Source organism: Petromyzon marinus, chromosome 8 (assembly GCF_048934315.1).
Source record: "Petromyzon marinus isolate PM22_M1 ecotype Great Lakes invasive population chromosome 8, UKy_Petmar_22M1.pri1.0, whole genome shotgun sequence".
NCBI lineage: Eukaryota > Metazoa > Chordata > Hyperoartia > Petromyzontiformes > Petromyzontidae > Petromyzon > Petromyzon marinus.
The window spans coordinates 18,217,981-18,240,970 of NC_133674.1; the positions used below are offsets into that span (position 1 = coordinate 18,217,981).

General features: G+C 41.2%; 1 protein-coding gene and 1 long non-coding RNA gene across 7 annotated transcripts in view; both read right to left on the reverse strand.

Annotated features, from left to right (window-relative positions):
- Nucleotides 1–22,990, reverse strand: part of LOC116940375 (pro-neuregulin-1, membrane-bound isoform-like) — a 492,066-nt gene that overhangs the window by 368,675 nt on the left and 100,401 nt on the right. The window lies entirely within an intron of this gene.
- LOC142924051 (uncharacterized) lies at nt 1,464–19,677 on the reverse strand. The gene is made up of 2 exons (XR_012941192.1): nt 10,298–19,677; nt 1,464–10,157 (listed from the first exon to the last, which is right to left on the reverse strand). It is a non-coding gene; the product is annotated as an uncharacterized LOC142924051 (long non-coding RNA).

Sequence of the window (22,990 nt, forward strand, 5' to 3'; positions counted from 1 at the left end):
AAACAACGTGAAAAAATTCGCACAATGAAGCAGCCTTTCATCATCTACACAGAGGGCACGAGAGCTAAAGCAATGCGCACGCTAGGACAACATCGGATAACGCTGTTGTTACTCACTCTGAATTTGACATTCGTTTAACGTTTGTTGAGCGTTGACTCTCTGGACCCCCCTTATCCCTTTAAAAGAGGTCGAACGACGAGCTGCAATGAATATGGCAATCTATAAATCGCCGCATCACATACCAAACATTCTCTCAAGGGCAACGCAGAAGTTGCTGCTCAAAACCGCGCCGTATCAATTCATAAAAAAAAACCCCATCACAGATTGATTTCCTTCAGCAAGACACCGAAACTTTCGCCAAATTGAGCTTATTGTGAAAGTGTGCACGCTGGTGCAAGATTGAGCCAAAAACACCGCATTCTGGCGTTCACGGTTGTGTCAAAATCAGTGCGGACCTGGCTCGCAAAAGGCAGCAAAATGTTCAAATTTAGAATTATTCATCAGGCGTCAAAACGAATGATACCTTTTGGAGCAGGCATGGCAAAAGTTGTTCGAAAAGTGAAAATTCCAAACCACGCACGATTTTTTTTGTTCCACATGCAACAAAAAAATACTCCAGGTGTCAGGTGCTTTCGTTGGCAAACTTAAAGCATTAAACTAATTCACACGAACATTGCTCTCTCCCTCTCTCTCCTCTCCCTCCCCGCTACCAAACCCTGTCATTCTCTTTTAATTCAGGGCCAACAAAAACCAAAATCTGGAGTGGAGTTTGTGAGAACATTCCACGGACAGGGTGGAGTATGAGCGCAAGGGGCTCCTCAGCCCAAATGTTGAGAGAGGGCTTTATATTTTATATTTTAGAGGCGGTGGAGAGGGGGGGGGAGTGCGGAGGTTTGGAAGTGGAGTGGTAAAGGCGCAAGGTTGAGGGGTGATCTCAAACACAAGGTGCCAAAATCAGGGCACAAAAAAAAACACCCAGGCTTGAACGGACGCCGCCTTTAAACAGCCCGTGATGTACCATCGGAAAGATAAATGATACGCCCTTCGTGATTGCAAGCACTCCACTAAATATAAAGCCATAAAGTAAAAAAAAAACAACGCATGCTCCACATACCGTATGTCACATTTTCAACCAGTGCCACATATGCAGCGCTGTGAACGTCACGTTGCATTATGCGCTGCGGTGAATGGGAATTCTGGAAATGTAATTCTAATGTTGTGTCGATAAATAATTTGAAAAGTGTGTGTTATTAAAGAAAATAGCTATTGTTCATATGATCTCTGTAGACTGTTGTTTTGCCAGGATTTGGCGAAACCCGGAACATTGGCAATATTGCAATTTTTTTGGAAGTTATTACGTGGCTAAATCATAAAAACACTTTTTTGATGTTCTTTTGTGGGAATTGTTCTCTTGATTCAAAGAGACCAAACAACAGCAGCAGCAGCTGTATATTCCAAAAAAATTTTAAACGCACAAAAGGAAGTGATTATTATGATTGCATATCTGATTTCGCTCTTATGCATTTAGAGGAAATCTCAACGACCACAAACCAGACTGGTCATTCACTTGAAGGCCCGTGGGGTCGACATGAATAGTCCATTATGTGATTCGACTTGCCAACACACATTACACTAGACATCTTCATATGGAATTGATGTTTTCTGCAAAGCATGATGCACCGAGATTCGTTTCTTTAATTTTTCCCAAAAAAGTCGAATAGCTTCTTCATTTGTTCAATTTATCATACGGAATAAGTCTTTTTATGCACGCGCACTTCATGCGCGGCGACTTAATAAAGTATAATGCACGTTGTTTTGTCTGTTGTCAAAAAAGGTGAGAGAGAGTGGGAGACAGCTTTTGGACCGGCATAGATAAGATACACGAGCAGGAATTGTCAAATGTTGCTCGTTATTCATGTATCATGGGTCTTTGCTGAGCTCAAGTGGGACGCCTTGAGATCAAAACTGTGGCAATGCCAAACAAAAATGTATTATTGTGAAGATACGTATTCCTTTTTGTTGAGATTTGAACGTCAATTTCCTTCTGAAACGACCAGTTAAAACGTAGAAAAAAATATGAATCAAATATGCTCAGCACTAAATTGGGTATGTTATATTCACTAGAGGTCATAAAGAACAACTCTATACCAGTCCACTGCCAGTTCCCAAAGGACAAAAGGCTTTTTTATCATGGGGGTTTGGACTCCAAAGTGCTCAAATTAATTCAAATGCTCCTCTGCTGACACATCAGGTTAGATTCAGCATACCAAACATCAACTTTATATGAAACAGCTCATAAACTTTGCAATTTTAATAATAGCCCAGACCAGAAAATGGCTGTCAAGGGAACCCCATTTCCTAAACTAATGTGGTATTCTATGTCGCTAACAGATTGATGGCTCGGGCCACCGACATAAACCCTTAAAAATGTTACACTAATTGAGGATCGCTTCTGTCAATATATGCTCACAGTAATATTCCAAGTCTTGACCCCACTACCAAGCAAATTTATACATTCTTACAAAATGTGTGCTATTCAATATCTGTACCGCTGGATATACATCCGCATCTAGGTGTGTGTGTGTGTGTTTTTTTTTCTAACATTTCACCAAATACGTTGTAACGAGCTGAAAGCGTCAATTAAAACAAGAGCGCTGAAGGTATAGAGCCTTTGTAATGACCACGTTCAAATATATTATGAGCATGAGGATGCAGTCTTCTACGACTTTGCATTCCATGGAAAATGAATGTTTGTTTTCCCCTAAAGGCATTGGGAAAATATGCAGTGAATTAAACTGTGACAACGTACGAATTAGGAGTTCAGCAATGGGAGGGCAATATGTCAGGAAAATAAATAAATAAAATTGACCCCTAATGTGAATGAGAGCATATTTTTATAATACATTTTTCTGTAATCCACTACAATAATAACATCACTCCAACTTCCCATTATTGTAAGTAACTGCAATCAAGAGTTTAATTACTTTTGCCCAATCTAAATACTCTGTTTAAATGTAACATTACACGAATACTCCACTCACAATACAGCCGTCACAACTGGAACCAGCAGGTACAAGACATTGAACACCAGGAGGCAGCAGACCGCTATCGGCAATACTTTCAGCACCTTGGACAGGTACTGTACCCTTCTGGTTCCCTAGGGGTCAAACAAATCTTCACATGAGGTTAGAACGACCATACTGGGCCATTGTATGAAACTAATGACACTTCAGATGGTCTAAAACCTATTGCAGCTACCCCTATGATGACGTAGCACAAGATGTAAAGAAGTCCTCATTCCAATTCTTAAATAGAAACCTTAAATAGCATTCCTGTAATATATACAATTAGAGCATGTGGGATATAATGATGCCATAAATCTCAAGGTCAATGCAGAATGATTGCAGCACATTGTTAGTAATTAGGTCATGCATAAATTGTTTTGCAATTAGCATTAAATGGCTCAAATGATATGGGGTAAATCCAAAGGCATGTGGACACATATGTTTGTGATGAAAAGGGGTTTTGTGCACGTTAAAATGTACCACATTTAAGTTTTCGTTTGCACTCGTGTGTGACAATAACTGCACAATATAATTAACCAATCAACAGTTATTTTATTTTTTTACGCACGGAAAACTAAATTAACGTATCAACAGCAAATGTAACCGTGCTTCCCGGTAACGCACACACACACAATATCCAGTTGTCTTGACTCAGTGGGAGCCATGAGAGCGCGGCGAGGCGCAGTCTAATGACTATGTTATGTAAACCTGACTGCTGCAGCTGACAGCGAGGGCCGAGGAGATTCAGCAGGGGCGTCCATGGCCGACACGCGATTCAGCGTTTGTCACCGAATACAGAAATGCAGCAGGGACCGCGTCCCAGCGGGGCCGCGCCATGTGCACTTGCACGCGGCTTAGTCATGTGCGAGGCAGTGTCACACTTTAAAGTGCAGTGTAGACACAGTTGTGCATCTGGCAAAGGAGAGGGTTATGTAGCCTTTGGGGTGGTAAAGTTAAAAAAGAGACCCAATCCATATTTATTTTGTTACATTGGAGCACAACTCAATGGCCCCCACGCCCTCACTGCCCTCGGCAAGTTGGCGATAGCTTGCGATGTGGAGCACAACGTGTCCGCGAGATGTAGCTTTACTTTTTAATAATCCTTGATGGGAACTTTTTTTTTAATTACAATAAGTTTGTCAAATGCCACGCGCACATTTTCCCGTGATATTTCGTATTTTGTTGTTGTTGTTGCTGCACACAATGCATTGGCCACGTGGCTCAGCTGCAGAGTGAGCGCCTCGCAATCGGAAATGTTGCGAGCTCAAATCGCGTTTGAGAGTTGACTCGGCACATCATCATCCCGCGTGGAATGGATCAAATAAGTACTGCAAGTCAACAGTAGATATCCAAGAAATAGACTCGTCCCCGCCATATGAATGTGGGATTTCCACCACTGGCTCAGGGCTGTAATAATGACATCAGCACCGATTCGTCACTCATGAGAGCAGCGAATCACATCGATTTTGACGCAACGCACATGCATGGGCAGAACTGTCCACGTACGAAAGCCTTTCATGGAAAAAAATATCTTGAGCAATAACACTCATCATTTACCATGACCTTTAATTTGTATTCCTACACAGCGCTCGACCCTCCGTGGCCAAATTTGGCCACATCTCAAATATCTCCGATGATTCTGGAGGAGCACATTGAATCATTGAAGAAAGCGTACGTGAAGTTGATTAGCCACCACTTAAACAAAAGAAATGAACCCCGTACAAAGGTACGGTTATACATAGAAGGTATTTATAACATGAAAGGTAAGCATCAGAGACAAAGCAAGGAATACCAAGGGTTCCCTACAGTCTAATCTCCAAAGGGGATTTCCACCATCCGGGTTTTATTTTCACTTCAAGAGACGAAGCTCCCAACGCCTTGGACGAAACGGCACCATCACTCAGTCACCCTTTTACTCCACCCTGGTGGGATAACTGCTGCCAGATGTTCAGACTTACAAGGGCAAGAATTAATACGCAAATATGAAATATAGGCGAGGGACGCTCTAACATGGCACCACGTGTACACATGACAAACTGTTCAAGCATCGCCTGCATTAAACGCGATGTGATTTTTTTGCTCGAAAACCTGCAAAGTTCAAGTTTTGAACTATATGAGCATTGACATTTTGTTCATAGGTCTACATTTTTTGCTATGCTTGAAAGCGTCGAGAGAGTCTGGTAAACGGTGAAACAACATGTCCCTGAAAGAGAAACAAGCTGGCAGCCCAGTCCATTACAGGAACCTCTGCTTTGTTAGTGGATTTTAAAGCTATAGTTATATACTGTGCATCCTAAGATGAGGATACTCTGAACATAAGAACACTATGAGACGTGCCCAAGAATATGACTCCAAGTAGATCAAATCGTGCGAGAGCATACAAATGCACATATCGAAAAAAAAACACGGATACGCGCATGCACATGACAAACATTCATTTACAAGCGGCCTGTGTTGTCGATGCATAGATGCTGCAACTGTATTGATAATAGTATACATACAGCACACGCTCCTTACGTTCAATCGTTTGAATGTAAGCTAATTTAAACCCATGCTCATGGGTTTTAATGCACACAAGTAATCAGGCTGATATGCTGGATTTGTGCTTCATATATATGTTTTTAAAATCTTTAAAAAACGTATTTAACTTCCAAAGTCGTTCAAGAACTACACCAATTTGGGCACTGGTGTTAATACGCCGTGTGGAGAGTTTTGACAGTCATTGGTAGCAACTGGTTTATGGGATTTGTAGTTTTGTGAAAAGTGTGGAATGGACAGAGGGACTGTTGGACGACAAGTAATATTTGTTTCGTGGACAATCAAGCATTTCAAATGTAGTTTTATGTTTTCATTGGCTATTGTAAGCACTGAACTCTTTACGCATTTAAAGCTAGTTTAAAATAATTCGTATTAAATATGCTGAGATTTAGTTTTGGACATTTTTTCTCTGTCATTTTAAATATAAAGCCTTGCCCAGAGTTATAAAATGCACATATTTTAAAATGCAACCTCAATGCAGAGTGGAAAACAAATTAAGGCAACTTTTTACTTCCGCTATAACCAAAACAGTCCACAGCTTGCATATGTAAGTTTACAGACACAATGTCAACAGTTGCATGCATTCATATTCCATTTTGGCCAATGCACTGAATATTGGTAGGGAGCAGTGGCGCAGTGGTTAACCCTCTGTACCTTGAATCCTGAGTTCGTTTCCCATTCACAGCAGCATCAGCGGTATCTGAACAAAGTATTTGCTCCCTCCGGCCCTGCCTCTAACCAAGCCACACTGTCCAGCATGGTGAAGTATGGTGACACAACCCCCACGACCAATCTCGCATGGGAATACGTTCATCCCGCAGTGGGTTGACAAAGAGAGATTACAATTAGTTTGACTTATTTAAATGTCCCACTTGCTGAGCTGAACACAAGTCACTCTTTTGAAATAAAACATATTCGTGATGATATCTCCAGATCACAGTCTCACGAAATGCAATTAAGCTGGAATCGAAACGAATTTGTCAATTGTTATTTTAAAATAAGTAACTGTGACATTACAAGGGACTGAGATAATATGAATTAATACTGCCATGTATTTATCCAGCACATGTATATTTTTCAGGAGGGTTCTGTATTGGCATGTCTGGTCAATTCCATGAATACATATTTTTATGAAGGTGAAAGAAAACCCCCTAAGGTACCTGGTCACTCAACACTGACATATGTTTGCAACCTTGCAGCCTCATGCCTACAACACCTGGCAAGCCCTGGTGGTCATCCGAAAAAAACGAGGCAGGCTCAAACTTGCTTAGCTGTACACAATGTCCATAATCTCAGAAGATATTAACACTGAACTGCGTTTTGAAGTGAGTGTACAATAACCTGACATCTCTGGGGTTATTCCACCTTATTTCAACATATTACGCTGCATCCCATTGTTAAAGTCACTCCACCCTTCAACATGTTTAGACGTGCTTGCAGAGTGTGCTCATTCATAGGCATAAGCATCTATCAGCAGAACTTCATAGTCAAATGTTAAAGTGATTTCCTGCTCAAATTAGAATTGGGGCAGTGATAATCTCCTGTTCATAGCCCTGAGCGAGTAGTGAAAATTCCATATTTCTATGACAGGGGTGAGTCTATTCATAGGCGACCACGGCAGCCTTCCTTGCAATGTAGTACTAATTTTAATGTTCCCAGAGGGATGATGGGCTGAGTCCACCCCCAATTAGGATTTGAACTCACGAACTTTTGAATGTGAGATGCTTAGCCACCATTATATACTGCACATTTATCAATATATACTGTGTTCTACATTGTGTTATATCAATAATTTGCAGTCATTAGTAAATCCACTATTGGATGAAGACCTCCACATTTGGTATCGGCCATGGGGGGGGGGGGGGAGTAGGTGGGGGTTGTCCATACTTCACCATGCTGGTCAGTGTGGGTTGGTAAAGTTGAAGGTGGGGGGACCCCATGAAATTGGAAATGACAAAATATTACGTGTTATTGGCTTCAGTAATAATTAAACAAAGAAAATGTCACAGCAATAGGTGGCTGTGATCGATTATAACTATCCCACCTGAAATCAATACCATCAGCCATTGAAGTATTTCTTCCTCGCGTATATCAATAATAGCCCAGTCTGGCTTTATGCACATTCAATGAGATAACTCCTAGCCCATGCTTTATCTGACACGCGTAATGCATCAACCCACACAGCATCAGATATGTTACAATTATTGCGTTATAAAAGGTTCCCACTACCTACACAAAGTCTTCCACCGATACATCAAAGCCTTGGTAATCACTACCTTATTGACTGAGAGAACGGTCGTCTTAGTTACTAAGAGCTCAAATATATAGAACGTAAAGCATACAATTACCAAACATTTTTTGAGAGCCATGGTAATGGTACAAAGGCAAAGCGTGGCCTCCCGATCCGGCACGCAATCTAAAGCACGGGGCTGCACATTTTTGCAGACTGCGATGAGGCCCTTTGTAGCCGAAAATTATGCTTTTACACAAAAATGGGAGGAGAATAACTTCCCATGCTGGGATCTTAGTACCAAGCCAGCAGGTGTCTTTCATGTCTGAGCTCGACCAATGAGACAGTCGTGGCTGAGGTTTGAAACGAACAAAAACGGTACTTTCTTTGTCCATTTGTCTTAAGTTGCGCATCTGATGGTATCCTAATAAAAATGCACACTGTGAATAAAATCTGCACTTCGGTCATTCCAGCATGGAAAATGCCGCAGGGGGTGGGGGTCTTCATCACGCCTTACTTCCTTGTAAAATGAGACGCTCAAGGAACACAACCATCAGTGTCTGCTTCACCAGTGGACGGGGCCCGTTTAATCGACACCTTGTGACGTCTATGAAGCTCCGAGTGGAAGTTTCTGATTACTAGCCAGTGGGCCCTTAATGTGCTCGAGAAAACAAATTAATAGTGTGAAAATTCTTATTTACAACGAAACGTTAAACCTTTACAAGTAAGCTTATGCCCCACTGTGAAAAAAGCATGGTGTTATTTGACTCTTAATGGCTAGCCACTTTAGGTACTGAATACATCAACGACGGTTAAAAGGCTCACAAACAGCCATTCTGAACCTCAAAGATAAGCATTACTTTATTCTCGTGCAGAGGACGATAAATTGCATTAATGGATTAGTTTACACACACTGCGCATACATAGTGTCAAACGCTTGCCAACTGCCATAAACCCCACAGGTATATACCAAAGATGTTACTTTTAGAAGGCAAATTGTTGTCGCATGTCAGCAGATTTTAAATGGGCCATATTTTTGCGTTATTCCCTTCAGTCGACAAACGGCTTATGTCACATTTAAATAAACAGAAATGCTTCATGGGCGCTAAATGCGTAATTTTTAAGACGTTGAGAACTGTATATAATTTGATCAGCGAGATGGAATGATGTGTCGTGATTTATATATTTTAAAGCACACACCCACTGGCATTTAGAAATAGGCAAACAATCAAGACACTATGGGTAAAAACCGACCTGGTGCTGTAAATTACACTTGGGCACGGAGGGCTTGTCCTCCGAGGCACTGCTGTGCTGCAATACCAAAGCGTTTGATTGTAATGGGTCTCTAGCAAAATACTCGTTCAAGAATCCCTCGCTGCGGCCAAGTTTGCAATCACGGCTAAAGATGCGGCTTGTCGTGACAGATGAAGAGAGTGTACTTGGCTTCCAGTTAGTGTTTTGCCTTTTTTGAGACCACACACATCTCCAATTACAATTTTTTCACCAACAATAATTGCATATTTATATATATATTTTTTTTTAAACGTACACATAAGCCATTCACGTGAATGTTACTGAGATGCTTTTAAAACAATTTTGCCAAGTGACATTAATTGGGGCAGGATTTGTTTGTAACAGAATTCAAAGTTTGCATCTGAAGTAACATGGAATACATTTAACAGTATTTCCAGCATATGTCATGCATATCTTGAAATAAATGTAACTAAATCATACGTAAAAAATAAGTACTACAATGATGTGAATATCATCTTTCAAAAGCTAAAAACTTTATTTAAGGAACTGCTGTGGTCCTTTGCATTTTTAAATAATGACTTCGAGACTCCCGTCGTTTATTATTTTTACACATAACAGTAAGTGCAATAATGAGTACAAATAGTAAAATTGTATTCAATCATGATGCATGTTAAATCACAGTACATTAAAGTAACTGCATTGTTTCACCGCAAGCCTGTCAAGAATGTACACCTTTATTTTATCTCATATTTTATTCACCACATCTTCTAGAATTCAATAGATGCATTATTAAGCATCTCCTTTTTGATAACAAACCATTACAATTTTTTTTTACCTAAAAGCACTAGCACATGTACAGGTTAAAAATAGAAGGGAAGCAGAATGTGCATTACATTTTTTATAACATAAAATCTGTGGGGAGCTAGTTTTAAAATATATACACGTGCCACAGTACTGTGCCAACTGATTTGGACAGTTTCTTTGAATCTCGTGGTGTTTCTAAAGTCTCCACACTGTGGCCTTCTGGAGGTGACGTTCAGAGGCAAACAACTACTTTTAAGTGTAGTGGCCTATATTCATATTCTTAGTTTTTTCGGTAAAGTCACGTTGAAGAGAAACAACAAAATTTCTCTTCAACGTGACTTTACCGAAAAAACTAAGAATATGAATTACTGCAGTCACGAAAGCTTTAAATCAAAAATGTAGTGGCCTACTTTAGAAATATAAAGGTCCTGTTGGCCTCAATTGGCCACGCATGTCAAAGTGCTCTGTGATGGATGGGGAAAAAACTTTATAATACATTTTTGGGAACTGGACATCTAGCAAACATTAATTAAGTGCCAGGAGTTTGCAAACGGTTTTATTGGAACAATAAAATGGCAATAAAAGCTCGTTTAAGTTGATTTATATTATAATTAATCATGGCATTTCGTTGTAGGTTTGCCCAGCTTTAAATAAAAAGATATATCAATTGCAACAACAAAAAAGGAAACATACTTCAGTTGAACAAAGATGAATGACGCATGTTTTGTAATTCATGCATTAATTCCTTCATTCGCTTCTGATATTTAGGTTGAGCACGCATCAGGAGTATGGCACTAACAATATTTGAGAAGTATCTTGGTGAGCAGTTGAGTCTCCCCCATAGCAAATTGTTTTCCGTGGCAGAAGCACAGAATAGCTACTTTTGGTCCGCCTATTCCAAACTATTTTGTCCAGCAGGGAAAATGCAGTAGCATAAACACTATATCCAGGCTTGAACTACACGTAAAATATATCATAATCATCAGTCATTATCTTTCCACCGCTGGATGAAGGCCTCCCCAAGCCATCACCACCTGTCATGGTCTCGCAATACAAAAATCCATATAATTCCTGATCACGAGCTGATGTTACCATCTCTCCCATTGACGTTGTTCATATCACCCATTGGCCATCATCCTTTCAGTGCTGTTTTTTATAAACACATAAAAGTATATTTTCTAACATTGACTGCATTGAAACTATCATCAACCAGCACTGAACAGCATGGTGAAGTATGGTCAAACAATACAATGCGCATTTGCATCGCATACAAATGCGACCGCATCTCAAGATGTGGTACAGAGGAAATGGAGCGACCTCCTACTGAGTTATGGTTGACTGGGGCCTTCGACAGAATGCCTTGCGTTGGTGGAGCAGAGAGCGCTTAGAGGAGAGTAGAGAGCAGTTGGTGGAGCAGAGAGAATGGAGAGTGGAGTAGAGAGTAGTTGGTGGAGCAGAGAGAGCGTAGAGAGTAGTTGGTGGAGCAGAGAGAGTGGAGTGGAGTAGAGAGTAGTTGGTGGAGCAGATAGAGTGTAGAGAGTGGAGTAGAGAGTAGTTGGTGGAGCATAGAGAGTGGAGTAGAGAGTAGTTGGTGGAGCAGAGAGAGTGGAGTAGAGAGTAGTTGGTGGAGCATAGACAGCATAGAGAGTGGAGTAGAGAGTAGTTGGTGGAGCATAAAGAGTGGGGTTGAGAGTAGTTGGTGAAGCAGAGAGAGCATAGAGTGTAGTAGAGAGTCGAGTGAGATGAGAGGGGAGGGGTAGAATGTGAGACCTTAATCCAGCAGCGGATTGATAAAGTGCGATTTTTACCTACTTCATGTTTTACACCAGCTTAATATTTTGAGACTTGTAGAGTTATATATTTGCGTGCTGTTAAATTGAATTTCTCGAAACCTAACATGACCCATAAGATACCGCCAAAGCATTAAAAAAATGTTTGCTCTGAATATTAATATTGCTAAATATTTATATTCATACTACATCAATTAAGTAAAGTATCAACAAACATTGCAGCTGAAGTGTCTGCAACGTGTCAAAATTGATCGACATCATTTGGTCTTGCACATTTGACTCAAATGTTGTCAGCCGCGACACATCACCCTTCCTTATTAACCAGGCCGTTGTAGCTTTGGGCATTTACGAAGAATCATAATGAGTAAACATGAATTAAGCCTCGCTAATTACGGATGTGGCCACCGTACGAACACCGCCATAGCATCGAGCACCTGAGCGAGTTGAATGTGGAAACATGCTTTGAAAAGTTGGTTCGCAGGCATCGTAAACAAGAAAGTGTATTCATTCATCTAGAGTTTATGAGCGTGGGTGGTTGTAAACAATGGAGAATTGTTGTAGGGTGATACTTCACAGCTAAACGCGTATGTGCCAGGACTGCTTTAAAAGATTAAAAGAAGAAATGAACACGTTGGCCTGCTCTCCGCAGTACCACACTGACTGAATCGCCTGAGTGCTGGGATAATTCAGCATCCATGCGTCGCAAGCGCAGCACGACCGCTAAATCATCGGCCGTTCAATTTGACGAGGAAGTGTTAAGCTGTTGTATAAACGTCCGTGCTTCAAATGGGAGGAAGTAAATAAATAAATAGCCGGTCGAGCCATAATTTGCGCTGAGTGCCGGCGAAAGCACTGCTCACTGAAACATCTTGGAGAGCTGAGTGGAGTTTAAAATAACTCATAACCAGCTTGTGAAAGACCCAACGCAGAAGATCCCCTGGGTTTGTTCTTTCACGAAGCTCATGGTCCACCCTAAACTGTGTCCGCCCAAACCATGGCAGATTTCGGATACCTAATGCACGAATAAAAAATAAAATAAAAACTCCAATGTGCGACCCTGGTCATCCAGATCAGACCGCACAACGTATAGCGACGCAATGCCTGATCAACAGACATGAAGGAGACATGACAGCGATACACTCCGTTGCTCCTGATGCGGTTGTCTGGGTTGACATCCTGAATGTGAAATTGTAGTTGTTTGTCTCCATATACATCAGCCGCACGAAAGAAGAAGATTAAACAATCCCGACTGAACCGATGGTAAAAGTCGTAATTCGTTATTTTGATTTGAAGGATGCAGGCTGGTTAAATAAATACAAAATCCGATTGCAGACGGAAAACACAATAACCAACCAAAAAGTTATTCTTGAAAAGCCTATTCTAATCCGACACTTGTTCCCCGAAGGCGTGAACAAGGCGGCTTGTTGACAAACACATTAACCTATCTTCGCTGTTTGTTCATCATGACAGCGGTCCGCTTTTTCACGGGTCATATACGCGTGCACCGGACAATGGTAAGCTAATCTTTAACAAGGAATGCAAGGGCGACGAGCGTTCCGTCTCGCAGGACAGGGCGCGCTGCCCGTCGTGAACGCTTCCTTAGCGACGGCGGCCGATAGCGTCTCAGGCAAAGCGCAATGACAAAACGCAGCAATTGTTTGGTGAATGTACTTGCTTCTGTAAAAAAATATATATATATTTACAAATATACCCTCGAAATGGAAAATGCATTATTACGGCTTTTGCGGTATTCATTACATTAAGTGCACTGTTTTTGCTGACCTGTTCACAAAATATTTGCTGATTTTCATATATATATAAAAAGCAGCAAGAGGCAAAGTTCAATGGATTGATTGTGTCAGCTATGAAAGCCCCTTGGGGGGTCTATGATTTAATGTCAAAAAATTATATGTCTCTGACAAGCCTTGGAGGTAAGTTTCTCACCTCTTTGTCGAAGATTAATTAATCTGTTGCCTCCATATGCACCGATACTGGAAGGCTGCCGCTGCTGTTTTTTTAGATAAAATCCTTCAGAATTATTTAAAAAACAGGCCTCTGTGTGAAATGCATTTGTTATACTGTTCACAGAAAACAACAACACCAATAATGTTTTTTTTATTCCAAATTCACTGTGGAAAAAGAGTTTCACCACCAAAACAAACCATAGTCTTACTTGTTCTGCATTATTTTGAACGGGTATGCTGAATTGCAAATAACTTGTGTTGAAATATTTTCAATGAAAGCATTTAATAATCTTTTATCCACCCCCAAACCACCATACTAAGCGAATTTCACTAAAATCCAATTATTGGAACCGAATGCTCTTCACTCCAGCCCCTTGCTTGATGTGCAATCAGTGTGTATTTGTCCATGCTTCCTGAATAATTGTAAGTAAGTGCTGTGTCAACTGAAACTGTAATAATGTGAGCTTATGTCCTTTCTTACAGAGGCTATTGACTTGTTAATCGATCGCCATAGTCTGGTCAGCAGAGACATGTTTGCTGTCGTTATTCTTTATTTCACAAAAACACAGGAAGCCATCCTGGTGGGATTGCACGGGCAATTAGGCCTCACCGTTACCATACATTAAGGGGGTGATATCTACATGAAGCCACTTGGCGAAGGCCCTCTCTGGTATGTCTCACTACATGTACGAATTTTTTTTATCCAACGTCAATGTAAAAGTGTGATTTTGTGAGTCAATGCGTGCAACTGCACGCGGTCACGATTAATTAATGATTTTTTTTACAAATATTATTTTTTACAATTATTAATTACAATACCTCAGCCGTTTTCTAACTACTACTAGAAGAGAGAGAACTAATGCCTCATGTGCAGCAAGCAGTCCTGATAACCTCCATGGGTGGTACGCTAAATGATGGTAATGTTAGAGTGTTTGCAATCTATGTGATGTGGGAAGTTTCCCATGCCAATTACTGCCACATTAAAACCAAACTGTTTACATCTCGTACGTCGGCACATTGCCACAAGATAAACACGCAACGTGTTAAGTGATTCGAATGTAAAACATGTTTCATGCGAAATAAGTTGCAAATATTATTTAAATGAAAGCTATCATCATCATCGAAAGCTTTAATTAACAACATATTTTGCAAAATAAATTAGCAATCTCTCATTAATAAATGTTTATATCAATAACACAGCACGAGTGAAGACTATTTACTTGTTATTTTCTAAACCTCCTGTAGCTAAAATAATATTCAATAAACATGTAGAATGTTCTAAAATTACAAGTCCAATTTACTTTCCCCCCATGTTGACATTTTCACGTGAGAAAATTACAGTGTTGTTCTTCTTGTTTTTAACAGAACGCACTATTGTGTTATCTATGTTTTTCCCGCCCCCCCAAAAAATGGTCACATTTACGCAACCAATTTACATTTATGAAACTAGATCAAAATAATGCATGCACTCTCGATTAAAACAAGTTGCTGGGTATGTATAATGTGTAGCCAAATGAGCATTGTACTACTCAATTAATGCAATCCAATCTTCACAACAATTCAACAAAACACCTTTATTGTAAATAATTGAGAGAGTGTGTGATACAAGAGATGCCTTGCGCGCATCTCCAATGCATATTTTTAAAACGTGCGATGTCTGTGTATGGTTCTCTAATTAATTAGTTCATGCCTTGATTTATTTCAAAACAAATTCTCTCTCCCAGCGTGCCTTGAATTAAACAAAGTGGTGCGGTAAATTTACAAATTGGCCGTTGTGGTTCCGAGCATTAGCAAACCTTCATTTGAAATGATGAGATAGTGAGACGCATTCGGTAAATCACAACGGCGATACAGTCGCTGACACGGCGCTCCACCTCATTCCCATCGCCACAGTCGTTCTCAGTGATGCATTCTCTCATCTCCCTAATGGATCAGGGCATGTAGTTGCCGTCAGGGCCTTTGATTCGCACTACGTCAGGGGGATTTATTGCCACGCTTGGCTCCACTAAAAGGAACAGCTTTGTTTTCCGCAGGGAAACTAAACCGTGAACAAACGTTGCTCATTTTGCAATGTCCTCATCATCTGATACATCAGTCAAATTCGCAGAATGGCTATTTAGTAAAGTACACCCCCAGTGCTTTGCCTATAAAGCGGGTAACTTTAAGACGCACTTTAACCATGCATAAAGAGTGTGAATGCCCGTTTGAGGAAAGCACCGTTATTTCATTTACGTGCGTTCTGCCTTGTTGCTGCTTTTGCTTTTGATCATGGGGCGCTATGTGAGATACGGTGCTGTGTACGTGTTAACATCGATGATGATGATATTAGAGATAGGCGAAAAGTGCAGCCCGGCGATTGCTTGCTCATGCCACTACTGGCAGAAGGCCCTCCAACAGAGGGAGTTCTAGAGAGCGCCTTTAGAGGATATTTTGATATTCTATTCTTCCATGCTGGCCAGATGTCTCAGCAGAGGTGATGATGGTATTAAACAAATGTAAATGATCACAACACATCGTTTATACGGAGTCCACACTAACACCAACCCTATTTACTGTTGTAGGATCCATATTTGTTACTTCAATATGATATCGGTCTTCTAATGCAGGTTTCATTATGGGTTTTACAAAAAAAAAATCAGTGCATGCAGTCAACACACACACACATCTTTACAAAAAACAAAAATCACCACCTTAACGGTGGGGAGGGGGGTGGGGATTTTCAATTGTGCCAAAGTCACCATAAAATGCACATCCAAGCAACCTTGATGGCCAAGGTGGCACTTTGCATCTAAAGAGAGATCGGCAGAGCCGCTATATTACTGTATCTCAGCATGGCAGGGAGCTGCTGCCAATCGCAGCCAAGCAGATCGATTTGGAAATTCTGACCCGCGTGAGTATTGACTTGCTCACTCATAAGAAGGCGACTCGTACTTCCCGTGCATTCTGCGTACAGATGACAAGGGCCCCTTCATTATTCACCTCATATTTAACCCTTCCTTGTGAAGCAAATAAACAATGCTATGTTCTACTCACGAATGCTCAATTTAACGGTGTCCTATTGCATATTTATATTGAGCTGCTATAACGTACAGCGACAAATAGGACTACAAATCCAGACGGTTGCTAGTCCGATTCAAACTCCCGTGTGGCAGTTTATACAAAGGCCAAGAATTTTCAATTCTCCTGTCACTGACCACCCGAGCAGTATGAATGGTACACAATTTATATGAATGGTACACCATTTATACTACAGTTCGTCAATCAGCAGTTCACGTGTGGTGGAATAAAGTGTGGATACCTCAACTTCTTCCAAGAAGTGTCACTAGAGTGGAAGAGGAGACCAAAATATCCTTTAGAGAGGCTCTCTACAGCTCCCTCTAGTGGGGGTCATTCCAACCATCAGTGGCATAAGCAGGCAAGGACATGAATGCATACTTGTTTTTCATGTGTGGATTTATAAGGTTTAATGCGTTACGCATCGGAGCTACTCTAACACTGCAGTGACACTGAGGTTCAGTACTTTGGATAGCTCCGCAAGTCCTTATCCAGTGTCAGGTAAATTTTAGTTGAAGACAACTTTATTTTTATACGTATTTATTGTAAGTGATATTCACCGTCTCGGATTATCCACGTTATCTAAAGTATGTTTGCCTTTCTTTCCAGCACCGACGATGATTAATCAGAAGAGTTTCAGAAGGGGCGACTAGAACGAGTCCTCCTCGGCGTACTAATTAATTCCTGGCCGTAAAACTCGCCTTTCTGAATAATCGTTGCGGGGTTTTAAAAAAAAAATTCTCACTGCATCCACACTTTCAACCTCAAGTCCTCGAGTGCCAAGCTAGGCTACAGTTGATAGGCCAATTACAGTGTTTTTAAGCGCCTGGGCGAGCGCCAGTTGAGGGAGCAAAACCTGCCTGACCTCCTCAGCCGAAGCAGACTCTCTTAGCACCAAGCCGTTAGCATTAAACATTCATGTTCCCCACTGCACATAGGCCCTCCCCTCGCCCTCCTCATCCGCCCCTATTTTTATAAAAAGACGTTGTTTTGGCAACATTTCGCTAAATGTTACACTATATTTCATTATTCAGCGAATCAGCAGTATTTGACCACAGCCGCCGTGTGGGGTTTTTTTTCTTTCGCTTAAGCGAAACTGACCAGGAGGTTGATTAATAAGCCTTTCGTGAGGTAAAATGACAACGGATGTTTTTAAGAGCTGTGGGGGGGGGGGGAGTGGGGGGCCTCTGGGATGCTGGAGCGCAGCCCAACAAATAGGCAGTGGCCTGACAGCTCTGGGCCGCTCTGCCGCAGCAGAATCAGTAAATACGTCAATTTTTTTTTTTACAAAGCTTCGCATTTCAACACCGCTGGGACCGGCAACGGCTAACAAATCTGTTGCCGCAAATGCGAACTTTTTAAAAAGAGAAACATTTTTTTTTTTAAGATCGCTCCTTTTAAGATTGCTTCTTCTTTTTGTTGATCGACGTGCTTCGACAACAGGAGCGCTTGACTCATTCTCCTTTTTAGCATCACTCTTAGTCGCCTTTTATTTTCAGAGCGTTTAAGAACGAGCTCACAAATGGGAAAGGCGGTGCTTTAACTTGAATAATCACAAACGGGCAGACGCAAGAAACAATACACTTGAATATGTTCACATATAAACCGAAGCTGTTGGATGGAGAGTTTGCAAATGGCGATACCTGCTTTGTATAGTTTTATTATTGCCATAACCTTGGAAATGTTAAGAGTGTATCAAGTATCGTGATTCTCATCATTAACATCAGCCACGATTAATCCACTGCTGAAGGAAGGACCTTGCCAAGCCGTTGCCATATCTGCAAAGCAATGATCCACCCATTACCTGCACACGTGCCAATTTCATCGCTCCATCTCACCTGGTGGACATCCTCGGGGGGGGGGAGGGGGGCGGTGCGTTCCATCCCTCTCGTGGCCGCCACTCCGTCATTATGATTGCCCATCAAGCATCATTCCTTTGAGCGACATGTCTCTGCCTAAGCCCACTTATTTTTGGCGTCTCTCATCGATCGTTTTGGTCTCTAATCCGCGTACTCCGAGCGTGCATCTTTCTGCGTGCTTCTTCGCACAACTTTTTTAGTTTCCCCTTCACCATAACACGCGTGACCAACGAAAATATTCTAAAATCTCCACTGTCGGAATGCTTTATTGCAAGTGAATCAATGTTGGCAATCTTACAAATAAAAAAACAAACAGGACCAAATATTACTTAAAAATTATAAGTTTCCTTGAGTGATATAGTTTAAAAGAAAAATTTGTGTGGTAATTATTTTTTTCAATTGCAGGTATAATTAACATGTGCTATGAATTGTTTTCTATGATGGTTATCGACGCACGCTGCGAGAGCCCTTTTCATATTCGCTTCAAATAATTTTTTTACGACTTGATATCAGATTTGTTTTTAAGCATCACTCATCACGAACTACGACTGGCTCTGAGCTCATTGTTTTCGAAGCAGAAGGTGAAAAGGCAAACGGGCAGCCCCTGCAATCGCTTTTCTCAGGCCACCGCTGGCATCAGGGCCTCCACTGGAGGAAGCTTGAGATTGTCCCTCTCGGGGTGGGGGGGGGGCATATTGGGCCGCATCCACCACGCTGGCCAGACGTATTGGAAGAGGAGGGAGTGACCCCACACTTTGCCCGATCGCACGTGACACCATGCAACTGTGGCGTACCTGTTTGTACTGCTGGGTGGGGAAGAGACGATGGGCGTGGTGGTGGGGGCGTGGGCGAGAGTGGGGAGGAGGGTGGGTGGGTGGGGGGTGATTTAGGAAACTCGCCCCCCGTTGTTTCCAACTGCCGCTCCGGGAAATTGAACCGCTAACCTTGGCCCGTCAAAAATAAAAATGCTTGAGCATGCACAAAAATAATTGCCAACTTGAACGACTTTTTCTGTTTCTATGACCAAACAATTCACCTGGATTCCGCCACTGCAAACGAGCACTGCAACTTGAGGTTGGGGTGGGGTTATGATTTCTCGAGAGCGGATACGTTTCCAGACCCCCCCCCCTCCCCCACCTGCCCCCCCCCCACCCCCCGTCAAAAATGTCCAGATGGCAGGCATGTAATAGGACCAGCACTTGCATATCTGTGGTCGCGCTGCATAACTGAGGTTTTAGAGAGAGAGAGAGAGAAAAAGGAAAACTGCAAGGCAAAAACCTTGGAGTGTTTCCATTCCAACAATTAATGTGATTTCAGCCACGTTTATTGCCAGCCTTGCTCCTTTTGGTCTCCCTGCTGAAATGGCAAGAAATAAAAAGCCAAGCCTTCTACAATTACGCTTTTGATCCTGGTTAATGTTTGACGGCTGCTGTCTTGAAGCCAAAGTGGGAAAGTAAAACCGGATCATTGAGGAGGGAGGGGAAAAAAACGCGAAGCATGTCCAAGAAATTAAATCGTTGCATTTGGATTTTAATTTCCCTTTGGGGAATAGAGAGCATTAGATGAACTGAGATGTTATAATTTGCTAAAATGTAAATGTTTACCATTCCGCGGTTAGCAGTTGTAACTTGCAAGGACGCGTTACTATTGCTTCCCAAAAACACCTCCTGCACCTCTATTCTCCAGTCCAGTTACACAGTGGGACCTAATGTCAAATTTGAAATGGTAATTAATGTCATATTTATGGTTGAGCAATTAATTAAATGAAAAATTATACTACGTGTCACCCATTAATATCACTCCTTTTGGCATGGGGTGCAATATGAACAATATATGCAAACAAAATTAGTTCATGCTTTTACAGAAAATAATTGTTCTGCACTAATGTTATGAGTATGTATGCTGAACTTCTTTCGCACCGTACGCAGCCAACCGTGCTAATCGGAGGTGTATACATGAGTGGCACTCATGTATACACACACAGATCAATACCATGCAAATAAATCCACCATCCTTCACCCGACACACATCACAGCGTATGCTAATTGCAATCGTTGCAACCATTGATATCGGATGAATGTGAATAACTGCAAGCGTACGCCAGCACCGAGAGCAGGTATCCACACTCAGCGTGAAAATACATTCTTGCGACAATGATACACTGGGGACAGCAAAGGTGCCTGGGCGAGAGGGGACGCATACATTAATCAGGCAGCACAGACCGTGGCGCTCTCAAGTGCCATAATGACAGCCCAAACTCTTAACCCTGGCAGAAATGCGGATTTGGGCACAACGGCAGAATTCAGGGTAGAGCATTCACAAAGAGTCGGCGCATTAAATGCGCAACGAGACGTACAAAAGTTTACACCCAATGAGCAGTGACGCATATTTTACTTAACGCAGGAACCTTTAAGTGCAGCCTAATGTCCTGACCCTGTCTTCGAGTACTTATACAGTGGATACAAGTAAAATCTATTGAAAGCATGTGTGATTCACGGACACAATTTCCTCCTGCTACTTGTTTTCCTGACCATAAAAACGGCACGGGCAGTCCACAGAAATGCTACTTCAGCAATGCTACTTCAGCATTTCTGTGAAACATGCCAAACGGTCAGCCATATGGCAAGCACAACATGCGAACAGGTACAGCAACATGTGTTAACGGGGCTAAATTTAATGAATTGTTGAGAAGATCATGTTACGCATCTCTGCGTGCCAAACAAAAAAGTAGCTCACATTGATTATTCGCACCCCTCCAAGCAGCTGTTAATAAATAAGGTAATGCTATCGAAGGTGATAATTTAATAAACTCAAACGTTATTAAAATGCCCTGCGTAGACCACGCTGTGGTTTAAATGGAACTGCACCTTGCCTTAAATTTTTGCAGCAATTGTCTGCATCGCATTCTGAACAGAATGCCGGTTAAACCAGACAATTATTGATCGTTATATTATGTTTTATTTTTATTATATTATTATTTCCCTTCTACGTGACTTTACCGATAGAACCAAGAATATGAATCCCTGCAGTCACGAAAGCTTTAAATCGAAAATTATTACACTTCATTATTACAGCTGCAGAGTATTTACTTTGTGTATTATCGCAAATTGTTTAATAATCTTAATGGCATTATGGTTACGTAAATGTAAAGAAATGAATTAATGTTGAAAGGGATTAGTAAGGGCACTAAATTTTTAATCTGACGCCAAAATAATCTGGTAAATTTCTTAACAACCTTGCCCTTGAAATGAATCGTGGTATTTTATGCCCTGCGCTGATGACTAAGCTTGAGGTTCAATTCATCACTTCATGTCGAGTTCAATTTCTTTGATCCAATGCAAACGGCAAAAGGCTTTTAAGTGTTTTCAGCTTCGGGCCAAAACTGAAGCCAAAATATACATTATTATCACGCGACGTTACACTCTGGTATTACAATTATGGTAGCATTTTCGAAGACAGCAATTGTGAGCACAGCCTCTTATAACAAACAGAAAGGAAAGAAATGAGCTCGAATGTTGGTCCAGAGTAGGCATGTAATCAGCAAGTTGTCATGTAAACAGACTCCTCAGAGTCCAATAATAATCATCATCTGTTATTTTCTCCCCATCCACGGTGGTCCATACATCTTTGTCATGTGCTGACCAAGTGTCCTCCGGTTTTCTTTTTCCCGCAAGGGTTAACTCGTTTATTTTTTGCCTCTATGCACAATCGCAACTCTTCCGAATGCAGATGTCTTTCAAACGAAAAAGAATTGGCAACAGATTCTCATCGCAAAAAAATAAATAACAAAAAAGCTTTTGATCATATAAGAAAAACAACTTTCATTTTAGCACAATATAAAATTACCATCTTGATGCTAAAGTGTTATTTAATTTAGTCAGTATTGCAATGTGTTAAGATCAACCAAAAAAATATGACTAATTATATGGGGAAAGTTATTTCTACATGGCTGTGAGGTCCCAGGTGGTTTGCTTGTCCACACTCGTTGTAGAAGGTCAAGGTTTTCTTGTGAGTACTCACAGAGGAGTTCATGGCCAGATGTCTTTGGCTATCAACGCCTTTGGAATGACATTTGGGTTGGTCTCGCAGATGCTTAGACAAAACAGTGGCATTTGCTATTATTTCTTTATTTTTTTATTTTTAGAGTAAATCCTGATATTCAAACGGTCCATAAATATGCTTGAGATTTCACCTGCCCTTCAGTCTCTTTGCTTCAACCACATCAAAACCTGACCTTTTTCAAGAACAAATCATTGAACTTCATAAGTGTGGATGAGCGCTCACTCAAGTTAGCCTTTATGATGGCATGTCATCCTTTCTTGCGAGTGCCCACCTCATTAACTCAAGAAACCACAACATAGACGATGTAGCTAACACAAGCAACCACAGCCACAACTTTTGGATGAAATATTTATGTACATGAAAAAAACAA